Source organism: Colobus angolensis, unplaced genomic scaffold (genome assembly GCF_000951035.1).
Source record: "Colobus angolensis palliatus isolate OR3802 unplaced genomic scaffold, Cang.pa_1.0 Scaffold244, whole genome shotgun sequence".
Lineage (NCBI taxonomy): Eukaryota > Metazoa > Chordata > Mammalia > Primates > Cercopithecidae > Colobus > Colobus angolensis.
In genome coordinates this window covers 2,873,979-2,887,309 of record NW_012115644.1, presented here as the reverse complement: position 1 = coordinate 2,887,309, position 13,331 = coordinate 2,873,979, and positions in this window count along the sequence as shown.

Sequence of the window (13,331 nt, the reverse complement as noted above, 5' to 3'; positions counted from 1 at the left end):
TCTCAACTTTGCTCCTCCCTTGGTCATCTGTATGTCGGTAAAAGGTAAAATCATTCTGGCCAAAAATTTTAAAGTCGTCTGGATTTCTGTCCTTACTAACTGACCTTCTGCGTTCAAAATATTGGTAGGTCTCTTTGGCTGTATTACCAAAATATCTCCAATTCATCTGCCCCTAACCATTCCACCACTACTACCACCCTAGTGTGAGCTACCGCCATCTCTGGTCTGGGCAACATTTACAATCCAAATAGATGAAAATATATAATGGAGAATTAGTCATTAGGGATGGACTATAAGGTCTAAAACGTTTTTTGTTTAATGTTTTGCTTTTCATTTTATATAATCTTTTAAGACTCTACAAATGTTAACTTCCTTTTGGAGCAAGAGTTAAGAGTCACTGATTACATAAGTCCAGAGCATACTGACACATTATAGAGCCAATGTTTTTATATTTTTTTATTTGCTTGTTACTAAGCCCGTGGTTTTTTTTACAGGATGCCATATATTGATTCTGCACTTCTGATCAGCTAACAACTCAATTGTTAAGAAATTGAAGACCATAATGAAAATACTATCAAAACATTATAGGATCCAATTCTAAGTACAGATCAGGCTTGCTGCCCTTACGGTTCATTAGTGAGAGTCTCCCCCAGAGTCTTATTACCTATGTCTTAACGGAGCCACACGAATCTTAGGTTATGTAAAGGCCAATGATAACACCAATAATGAATGCATTTACACCAGAACCAGCGTTTATATGTAGGAAGTTTCTCTGGGCACTGTAAAGCAGAATGTTTCTGAAATTCCCCCAGTTTTGTAAGTAAGGAACACTTTGGAACAATTAAAATATTTTGCTTTGGTATGAAGAAAAAAATAAAAATATTTTGCTTTGGAAAAACTTCGGGATTAAAGGTTTTTTAATTTCTTTTATAACTTAAAAAGGAATCTAACATTAATTAACCACTGTTTGGCAGGTACTATGTTAAGTGATTTATATTTGTGCTTATATACCCTTCATGACAATTCGGTTAGGTAAATACTAGTATAACTGCTTTACATATGACAAAACTGACTCCTGGGAATGGAAATAAACTCAAAAAGTATAGTATAGTCTGTGACTGGATGAGACCTAAAAGGAAATTGCTGTAGAAGTAAAATAGATTTAAGAGGTTTAAGATGGTATATGTTTATATACTTATCCTTCTTCCTGTATATGTTAGGGACATGTAATTTCTCCATACATTGTGGAAAACATAAAAATTATTAATATATAATTTTTAAATAAAAAATTAGCTAATCTTATTTTATTATTGTTTTATTTATTTATTTTTTTACTTATTTTATTATGTAATATTATGTATTATTATATCATAAATAATAAAATTGCCAGGTCAGAATACACTGCATTCATCTATATGTTGAATTATTACTGTCACTTTCCAAAAAGTAAGTTTGCTCCAGGAACCAATTCATTATTATTTTTTAACCTCTTAAGCTTTGAAATATTTTTCAACATGAGTTTGTAAAATTCTATAAGCCACACATAAAAGAGACCTTTCTTGAGTAAGATATTCATATCTGTTGTCATCCATGTCCTAACCCCCAATTCCTACAGAAAAATATTCTATTTAAACATAACATAAACTCTGTAACTGAAAACCAAAGAAATAATGAATATAACAGTGGGCATTAGAGCATGCCCTTAAACAAACATTTAATCTAATCATTCAGTGGTTGTCTATTTTACAGATGAAGAAGGAAAAATGTTGAGAGAAACACAGTTTACAATATACAGAAGAGCTGTCATCTTAAGCTACACACAAAAGCAAGTGTTAATCATTCTTACTGTGCACAAGCAAATATATATTCAAAGAAAAAAGCATAAAGGTGATATCTACCAAGCTTTCTGTGTTCATTGTAGAACATTTTAATAAAAAGCCTTGAAGTCAGAAATGGTTCCGTCAGTCAAAAGAGAGGGAGAGCTCCACAAATAAGTTTTTAACTAAATTCTAAACAAGCCAGAATTACAAAGGCTACAAATATTATTGATTTCTGTTTATTTAAATATGTGTTGGAGAGGAAATTAGTAGCTTTTTTTTTTAAGTTAATAATACTAATATTAACCTGGATTTTTATTTATGAAGACATTTTGCAGTTTGGTTGACAGTCTCTTGAATTATGTTCTTTCCCACTAGGTTCTGTATAAGCATGAGTACGGAACACTCTTATGTCTCATGATCTAAATAAAAACTCTTTCTAATGCAATATTGTGGGGTTTGGTGCTATTGTTGTAGTTATTTTACATCTTGAATGTTGTTTTTAAAATTATATGCAAGTAATGGCTGGGCACTGTGGCTCACGCCTATAATCCCAGCACTTTGGGAGGACTCCTCACCTGAGGTCAGGAGTTCGAACCCAGCCTCACCAACATAATGAAACCCTATCTCTACTAAAGAATACAAAATTAGCCAGGCATGGTGGCATATACCTATAATCCCAACTACTTGCAAGGCTGAGGCAGGAGAATGGCTTGAACCCAAGAGGCAGAGGTTGCAGGTAGAGCTGAGATCACGCCATTGCACTCCAACCTGGGCAACAAGAAAGAAACTCCATCTCATAAAAATAAATAAATAATGAAAATAAGAAATAAAATTATGCAAGTAAAACATAGGTACATGATCAATGTAAAATAATTAATTTATTCAAATATTAGAGACTCATATGGAACAAGTTTCCCATTATCACTACTCTAATTTTACTTCTCCTTCCAGAGGTAGTGAGATCACTGAGTTCTGGGATGTACAATTGGGATAAATGTACTCAGCAAATGGAAGAATCACCATATTGGTTTCCTGACCCATATAGTGAGGGCGTTTATGGTAGGAAAGTCTAAGTGTAACCAGTAGAACTGCTTTTACCTACAGAAATAATAAATCTAAAGTGACTGCAGTGACTGATGTGCTATCAAAGACTTGAAAGATGCTGAGTGGTGATTTCTTCCACATTTCACTCAGTTAACTTAGCCCTTGCAAAAGAAAGATGGACCTTGGAGAACAACAGTGGATTATTGTAAATTTAATCATTCGGTTACTCCAATTGCAGCTGCTATTCCACTTGTGGTTTTGTCGCTGGAGCACATCAACACATCTCGTGGCATCTGTTAGCTGTTCTGGCAAATGCTGTTTCTACTTATACCTATGGTAAAGATCATCATCAGAAGTTTGCTTTCAACTGGCAGAGTCAGCAACACAACTCTATTTCAGAATTATATCAATTCTCCAGCTCTGTCATAATCTGATTTGCAGGAACCTTGATTGCCTTCTCATTCACAGAATATCACACTATGACATTGCATTGATAACATGCTAATTAGACATAGTGATCTAAGTAGCAACTACACCAGATATATTGGTAGGACAAATGCATGTCAGAGGATGGAAAATAAGCACAATAAAATGTCAGGGTCTCCTCAGGGAAACGTCTAGGGGTTAAGTGATCCGTAACACATAAAATATCTCTTTCAAAATAAAGGATATTTGCTGCACAATGCTCAATGGATGAACCACTTGGAGTTTGGGAGGCAACATATACTTCATTTGGTCATACTATTTTGTTGTATTTGCTGAGCAATCCAATAAGCTGCTAGTTTTGACTGGGATCCTGAATAAGCAAAGGTTCTTCAATAGCAAACTGCTCTGCCACTTGGGCCATACAACTCAGTAGATCCAATATTACTTGTAATGTCTGTGGTAGATAGGCATGTTTTATGAAGCTTTTGACAAGCCACTACAGCACAGAGCCTTAGAGCTTTGGCGCAAACCTATGTCATCCTCTGCTGAGAAATAATCTCCATTGACAAATGACTCCAGGCTTGCCACTGAGCCTTAGTAGAGACTAAACTATTGACCATGGGCAACAAGCTACCATGAAATTTGAACTACCCATCATTTGACAATTTGGCATTGTCTAATCTATCATCCAATAAATGCGGGTGTCTACAGCAACATTCCATCATCAAATGAAAGCGTTGTGTATGAGATCAAGCTCAAGTAGATCTTGCAGGTACAAGTAAATTGTACAAAAAATAGTTCCAAATGCACATGGCCCACATTCCTGCCACATTGTCTCTTTTCTCAACCTATATCTATGGCATTATAACTTCAGGCAACCTATGACCAGTTGACTGAAGAAGAAGAAAAGCCTGATTTACAGATAGTTCCACACAATGTGCTGGCACTCTCTGAAAGTAGATGGCTTTGCACAACAGCCTCACTTTGAAGGGTAGGCCTGAAGGAAAGTGGTGAGGAAAAATCTTCCCATTGGGTAGAACTTTAGTAGTGTACCTGGTTGTTCATTTTGCCTGGAAGGAGGAACAGCAAGAGTTGTAGATCTACAGTGATTCGTGGGCAGTTCAATCATTTAGTTAGATGTTTGAAAAATGGGAAGGAACACAATAGGAAAATTACTGAGGAGGTCTGGGGGAGAGGCATGTGGATAGACCTTCCTGTAGGGGTACAAAATGTAAAGATATTTGTGCCTTATATGAGTGCTTACCAAAGAGCAATCTCTGCATAGGAAGATGTTTATAATCAGGTGGGCAAGACGGCCCATTCTGTGGACATCAGTCAGCCTCTTTCCACATCCATTTGTGACCTTGCCCAAAGGACCTACAGACAAAGTGGCCATGGCAAGAGGGACTGAAGCTGTGCACAACCTTTCATTCGCTAAGGCTGATCTGGCTAGAACCACTGCTGAGTGCCCAGCCTGCCACAGGAGAAACCAACAATGAGCCCACAATATGGCACTATTCTACATGAGGATGAGCCAGACCTGGTGACAAGTTAATTATATAGGACCATGTCCAGTAGGCATTTGGTTTTTACTGAAGTAAACACACTAGAACAAAGTTCCTTCCTTACCCACAATGCTGCTAGCAAAATCACTATTCTGTAGGCCTAGGGAATGCCATAGTCATCACCATGGTTTACTATACAGCATTGCTTCTGGCCAAGGAACTCATTTAACAGCAAATGAATTGTGGCCATTGGCTCATGTTCATGAAACTTACTAGTCTTAGTATGAGAAATGGTGGAATGGTCTTTTGAAAACCCAGTTATGGTGGCAACCCCTTTGGGAGCAGGTCCACGTCTTCTAAGATGCATATATGCAGTAAATCAGTAAGCATCATATTTCTCTCACAGTTAGAATTCACAAGTCCAGAAATCATGTGTAGGGAATGGGTATTGCTCCTCTCATCTTTACTCAACTTAGGGCTCTACTGATCTAGAAGTATTAGTACCAAAGAAGAATACTTCTACCAAGGAACACGTTAATGGTTCCATTAATTTGAGAGTTGAGACTGTCAGCTAGCCACTTCACAAATCCTCGTTCCAATGAATCAAAAAACAAATAAAAGAATACTTTATGGGCTAGGCAGATTTATCTTGACAATCAAGAGGAAATTAGATTGTCATCACAAAATGGTAGTAAGGAGGAGTAAGCCTGGAATGCAGTAGATCCCCTGAGATGCCTTAGTAATCCCATATCCTGTGACAAATTTCAATGGAAAATTACAGCAACCCAATAGAGGCAGGACTGTTAGTGGCTTAGACCTTTCAGGGATTAAGGTTTAGGTCACTCCAACAGGCAAGAAACCACAACCAGCTGAGATTTGTGCTGAGGGCGAAGACAATATGAAATGGGTAGTGGAAGAATGTAGTTATAAATATCAGCTATGACCATGTAAGCAGTTTTAGGAATAAGCACTGTAATAGCTAGAAGTATTTTATTTTGATACAAATATGTTTCTGTATATATTACCCAATTTTTTTCAGGCTCCCATTCTCGAACCAAATGTAATATACAATTTGTTGATAATATTTAAGCTCTCAGTATTTAAGTCACTGGGTATCAAACAGAGAATATGAATCATCTAGAAGAGAGATGATTATCACCCCAAAATGGATAAAGGGAGTTTGTTTCTTCTTTTGGGGAGACAGCATATTTCAATTGTATGAGGGATAGTTACATTATGTTAGGTGGAAGCATAATGTTGTTATTGCTCTCATTTAAAAATTAAGCAGGCCAGGCGCGGTGGCTCATGCCTGTAATCCCAGCAATTTGGGATGCCGAGGTGGGCAGATCATTTGAGGTCAGGAGTTCAAGCCTGACCAACTTGGAGAAACCCCATCTCTACTTAAAACACAAAATTAGCTGGGTGTAGCCAGGTGTGGTGGCACATGCCTGTAATCCCAGCTACTTGGGAGGCTGAGGCAGGAGAATCGCTTGAATCCAGGAGTCAGAGGTTGTGGTGAGCTGAGATCACGCCATTGCACTGCAGCCTGGGCAACAAGAGCAAAACTCCATTTCAAAAAAACAAAATTAAACTAGGCCAGGTGGCTCACACCTGTAATCCCAGCACTTTGGGAGGCCGAGGTGGGCAGATCATTTGAGGTCAGGAGTTCAAGACCAGCCTGGCCAACATGGTGAAATCCTAAAAATACAAAAATTAGCTGGGTGTGGTGGCACACATCTGTAATCCTAGCTGCTTGGGAGGCTGAGACAGGAGAACTGCTTGAACCCAGGAGATAGAAGTTGCAGTAAGCCAAAATTGTGCCACTGCACTCCAGCCTAGGCAACAGAGTGAGCTCCTTCTTAAACAAAAAAAGAAAAGAAAAGAAAAGAAAAAATTGAGCCAAATATGGTTCTGAAAGGTATATATAGATATTTAGTTGACAAGGAATCATCTGTGGTGGATTTGTATTGTGTTAACCTAGCTAAGCTGAACTATATTTCCCAGAATCCCTTCATTGCTGAGCTCTAAATTAGTATGGGCCATAAAAGACATCATTATTTTTAAGAAACATATTGTTTAACTAGTGAAGTAACTTTCCAACTGATCTTTAGTTATTTCTGCAATATTAAAAATACCCAATTAAAAATAGTGGATTAATTTAAAAAATTGTAAAGCATTCATACAGTGGAATATTATACAGCCATTAAAAAGCACACTGTAGAAGTTTATTTTCTGGAATGGACAGATGTCCAAAATAGCCTTTTTTTTTCTGAGACAGAGTCTTACTCTGTCACTCAGGGTAGAGTGCAGTGGTGCAGTCATGGCTCACTGCATTCTTGACCTCCTGGGCTCAAGCAATCCTCCTGCCTCAGCCTCCCAAGTAGCTGGGACTACAGGCACACACCACCTTACCTGGCTAATTTTTGTGTTTTTTTGTAGAGATAGGGTTTCACTATGGTGCTCAGGCTGGTCTCAAACTCCTGGGCTCAAGAGATCCACCCACCTTGGCCTCCCAAAGTGCTGGGATTACAGGCATGAGCCACCATGCCTGGCCTCCACAACAGGTTTAGAATGAAGAAAATTAGACCACAAAATGTTTGTAGACTATTGGTTCATTTGTTATTGTATGCATTTTCCATTGGAAAAAAGTCTGAAGGAACATAAAGATGACTGTGTCTATGTGATGTGATTATAGATTATTTTTCCCTTCTTTGAAACTACTTGTATTTTCTAATTTATCTGTAATAAGTATATATTACTTTTGTAATTAAAATAAACTTTTATAATAGTACTTTGTAAGAACACAAAGTACTTTCTGGTCTTACACCAGCACATCTGTCTCTCTACCCAGGTGTTCACTGCTGTATTCCATAAGAGATGCATAATAATGCTTCTCATATCTGCTTACATTCAAGTAGGAGTGAGTAGATGTTTATTACTATATACCATTACACAGTCAATTGTAATATCAGAAACTCAGGGTCTCAAATTCAGAGACAAAATCTTTTTCACCGTGGAATTCCTACCACCTCTCACAGTGCTGGCACATAGTTGGAGTCATTAAATAAGTTGAATGAATCAATAAATGAACCCTTGATTCTTCCATTTCCTTTGATCCTTCAAGGTGTCATCTTAGCTACTGCACTTCCTTAATGTTTATTTAGTTTGTTCCCTCCTCTCTACTTCCACCACTGCTTATTAATTCAGATCCACCTGATGTCCTGCTTCTATTTCTCTCCACATTGCACCTAGGGTGCATTGTTTAGGAAACTGAACAAATCTCATTATGCCAACCAAGATGCTGTCTTTACTGCTAGCTAGAGAGAAGTAAGTAGCTAAACGGGAAGTAAAATTTGGTTCTTTTTATTCATTACTGCCTTCTTTGCTATGTTACAACTCCTTTCCATATTTTAATACTTGTTTTGTGGAAACTTTGGATGTACTCTGAAAGCATCTGCCTAATCTCACACACTTCCCTCCATTTCCTTGCCAAGATGGGAATCAATGACAGCAGGCAGGGCCGAGCACAGTGGCTCATGCCTGTAATCTCAGCACACTGGGTGGCTGAGGCCAGTGGATCACCTGAGGTCGAGAGTTCGAGACCAGCCTGGCCAACATGGCAAAACTCTCACTAAAAATACAAAATTAGCTGAGCATCATGGTAGGCATCTGTAATCCAAGCTACTTGGGAGGCTGAGGCACAAGAATCAGTTGAACCTGGGAGGTGGAGGCTGCCGTGAACCGAGACTTTGCCGCTGCATTCCAGCCTGGGCAACAGAGAGAGACTCCGTCTCAAAATCAAACAAACAAAAAAAGACAGTAGGCAGTAGTGCTGGTGATGACAACGTTCACCACTCATTCATTCATTCATCAAGCATTTATGGAGGATGTAGCAGAAACAAGCTGTCCTAAATGCTGTCAGTGCCAAGATAACCAGTGCATAACTCTTATCCCCAAGAAACTGTTATCCTAGTCTGAGGAGAATGCACACTATGGCAGAACTGCCTGAGAAGCACATGCCTATCGGAAGTTGGGCCAATTGGACTTTGAAAGACCTGAGGAAATAGTGATTAATTCTCACAGGTAGGCAGGGTGCAGTGGCTCACGCCTGTAATCACAGCATTTTGAGAGGCCAAGGAGCGTGGATCACTTGAGGTCAGGAATAGCAGGTCAGGAACAGCCTGGCCAACAGGTGACACCTGCCTCTACTAAAAATACAAAAATTAGCCGGGCGAGGTGGCGCATGTCTGTAATCCCAGTTACTCGGAGGCTGTGGCAGGAGAATTGCTTGAACCCAGGAGGCGGAAGTTGCAGTGAGCTGAGATCACACCATTGCACTCCAGCCTGGGTGACACAGCAAGACTCCGTCTAAAAAAAAAAAAAAAATTCTCAAACAGATAAGGAAAAGGCAGGCGTACAGAAGTGCTCACATTTGAATTTGAGCTGGAGCATTGATAGAAGAGCTGGATTCCTGGGTTGGGAAAAGGCTTTTAGGCATGTGGACAAGGCTGAGCAAAGGCAGAGAGATGGGAAAGCCCCAAAGAAGGAGATAACAGAGTGATGGTGATGATGGAGGAATAAAAGTGGAGATGCAACCTAAAAAAGAAGAAGCCTGACTAGAGAGGGTCTTTCAATGTCATGATGCTTTTAGATTTCATTATTTAGATATAAAGAAGTATATTGAAGGATTTTAAAACTTGAAATGATTAGTATTGTGTCTGGAAGAATAGATGAAGTGACAGAAAGATCTGAGGCACAGAAACATTTTAGGACCTTAGTGTGGAAGTGCAGATGGAGATAGTGAGGGGCTGAGACAGACTGGGAGTGAGGAGAGCAGGGAGGGTGGTGGTAAAGCAAAAGCTATAAAAGATATATACTATATATATAGTGTGTGTGTGTGTATGTGTGTGTGTGAGCTGGAGTCTCACTCTCACCAGGCTGGAGTACAGTGGCTTGATCTCGGCTCACTGCAACCTCTGACTCCCTGGTTCAAGCAATTCTCCTGCCTCAGCCTCTCAAGCAGCTGGGATTACAGGCACCTGCCACCACGCCCAGCTAATATTTTTTAGTAGAGATGGGGTTTCACCATGTTGGCCAGGATGTCCTCGATCTCCTGACCTCATGATCCGCCTGCCTTGGCCTCCCAAAGTGCTGGGATTACAGGCATGAGCCACCGCACCCCACCATAAGATCTTTCTGTGCAGATAGAAATATGAGAATTTGATTAAAAATAAATATAGGGCTTGAACACTCTGGAAAGAGAGGGCTCTGATGAAAGTGAATTGTGTAACAATGGCTCCAGGCAACACTACAGCTGTGTCCAAGAGCTGGACCACAGAAGGCTTTTCCTGGAACCAGAGGAGAATGGGAAAATGGCCAGGGTCAAGCAGTAATTCCATGGATAGCAAGAGGCAAGGTCAGAACAGAGCTTCTGCACCCCAGGGACTCGGATTATACATGCACCCCTCCCATCACCCTCAACCCATCCCAGCCTCACGGAGGGACATGCAAGGAGTGGGAGACAGAGGTTTTGCCACCTGATAAGAACGATTATTCTAGAAGGACCTTCCAGGAGGGACCTTGGCAGAGTCGGGAAGATGGTTGTTGGAGCATGGGAAAGAGGTTTAGGGTTGGAGATCCAGGAATCAGCAGCATGTGGAGGATAATGGAAGTCATCACAGTGGAAAAACGTGACTACACATGAGGTGGAACTGGTCAGGGTTGTTATTGGGAGGGTCATAGACCTCCTTGCAGAGCTGAAAAAAGCTATGAACTCCTTCCTAGAAAAGTGCACGCACACACACACACACACCAAATGTAGTGTATAATTATAGGAAATTCACAGAGTAAAGTTAAAAGAGTGAGAGAGAAGAAAGCTGAAGATGGATGCCTAGGGAATCACCCCCATGATTAGGAGGATACTACAAAGTAAATACAGCAAGATCAAAGGAACAGAAGAGCCAAGGGAGCGGTAGCAAAGAAGCCTTGGAAAGGGAAGTTTCCAGCATGTCAGATAGAGTGAAACTGAAAGAAGACATTTAGCTTGACAATTAGACATTTGTGACTTTTGGCCAGTAAGTACAATATATTGTCAAGCACACAGTATTATAATGACTTAAGTTACTGAGCACAGTGCCTGGGACATGCTATCATGATAAATGCTTGTAAATATTAGATGAATTAATTCATTAATTTCAGTAGCATGTTGGCAGGAGAAGGCAGATTGCAGAGGGGAGAAGTAGTGATAGGGATTTTAAAAATAATAGTAGTGAATGATTTATGGCACCCAACACAGCTGTGTATGAACAAAAGAAGACAGCTGAAGTGGTAATGACAGAGGTTTTTATGGATGATGAGACTTGGGCATGTTTGTATAAGACGAGAGAATAAAACTGTGGAGAAGAAGGGACCAAAGATGTCAGAGGGAGGGGAAGGAGTTAGGTAACTGAATAGAATCAGGGTCATGGCAAGAGAGTGTGGGATAGAGTTCAACAGGGGTAAAACTTACCCTGGAAAAGATGCATGCCATCTTTTAAAGAAAAGAGAGCAGAAAGAAGATTAGAGGCATAAGGCAACCAACACTTAGTATCTACTATGCACAGGAGTTGTATTAGGTTGTCTTACTTAATCCATCCAATAATTCTTTGGAGTAGGCATTATTAATTTCATTTTTTAGATAAGAAAACTGAGGCTCATAGAAATCGGGCAACATGCTCAAGTTGATACAGCCAGAAATTGATAGAGCTCAAGGTTTGCCAATTTCAAAGCCCATGCTTTTACATACATTAAAGTTTTGAGGTACCAAAGATGAAAAGGGAGTTACAGAAGTTCATAACTGATAGTTTCTACATTTACAGGTATTAGAAGGCTGCTGGGAGTAAGACTGAGTGTTGCATTAGGAAGAGAGGTAGAGTTGGGACAGCCACTGTGAAGAATAAATTGTTTTGCAACATTAGGGACCCAGATTAAAAAAAAACACCCACACATGCACATAGATATTAAAACGTGTTAAAGAAAAATAACTGTAGATCTACATGTTTTCTACCTCACTTGCAAAGCTGTTGCAATTCAACTAAATAACAACAGCATTTTTCTAACAGCTGCCCACATGTAATTCCTTTCTGTGGCCACAGCAGGGCAGGAGTTCTCTTTTATAGGAATCATAGTCCTGCAGAATTTTATCCTCAACCAAGTGTATTTTTGATACTTTGAGATTTACAAACTATATTCTCAAGCATAATGAAAAGGCAAACTTATTTTAAAGAAACTTGCCTCAATGCTGTGATCAAGTAAATGCAATTAAACATTACATAAATGGGAAAAGCTGCATCCCACAGCATTTGAGCATATCTTTAAAATGCAAATGATTTACTTCTTTAATGATGAAAGAAAAAATCTTGTGAAAGCATCATTTTCAGATGAATAAAATATCAAACCCATGGTATTTTTTATATCTAGTTGCCTTACAAATATTTTACACATAGGCTTGTAAACTAAAAAAGAAAAATCAAAGTGTATTTGGCACGTTTTGGTAATTGAATCTTAAAAATAAATAATTTCTAGCTAAGCTTTCAAAAGTATACTTACTAGATTTCATTTTTCAATTCAGAAATGTAAAGAGAATTAATAACAAAAATGGTCTACAACACCATTATACAGATGATTCCTCTTTTTAAAAAATAAGATGACATGTTTGGAGTTATAAATTCAAAGAGTACAAATAATTTTAAAAATGCAAAGCAAATGTCACCTTCCCCTTATCATCTTCTCCCCTTCCCTATTGCTTCTCCCTGAAAGTAACCACTGTTAGATTCTTGCAATTGAAGAACATTTTCCCAAGGAATGTTTTACCCTAAGATTAGAAAGGCATTTAAAACAACAGGCTTTAATCACTTCAAAATAATTTGAACCAGAACCCAGGTTGCAATTTGATTGCACATGTGAAATGTGGCGATGGCCTCAGAACCAAAACTCCAAGTAAATGGCCAGCTATTCCCCTATCATTCCCACCGACACCTTTCAGAGAGAATGGGAAATCAAAGTGCCTGCTCACCTCCAGAAATGATCTTTCCAGAGGTAAAACATTTGGGGTATGCTTAAGCAGCAGCTGTTCCTGCTGTCTGCCAGAAGCCCAGAAAAAAGACTCTATCTCCTGGGCTGTTAATATGGTCCTTTCTTACACACTGAGATCAATTTAACAAAACAAAAATATTCTAGCTTAGAAATGACAAGGAATTTAGCCATACACATTGAAAAGTGTGTTTTACATATATCCTGAATAAAGTATCTAACTTTTAAAGAATGTTGTAAAATATTTCCATATGTACATTATATCAAAGTACTTTCCCCAAGTTCAGTTGAAAGGAAATACCCAGAGCATTAGGCCCATCAGAAATGATGTCTCCAGTTGTGGTTTTCAGATGCCCTGCCATGCATTTGCCCAGAAGTAATCAAAGACAGCTTGATACTATCAGCTTGTGTGTGCGTGTGTGGGTGTGTGTATAATTTCTTACAAAGAGAGAAAAAAATCATTTTG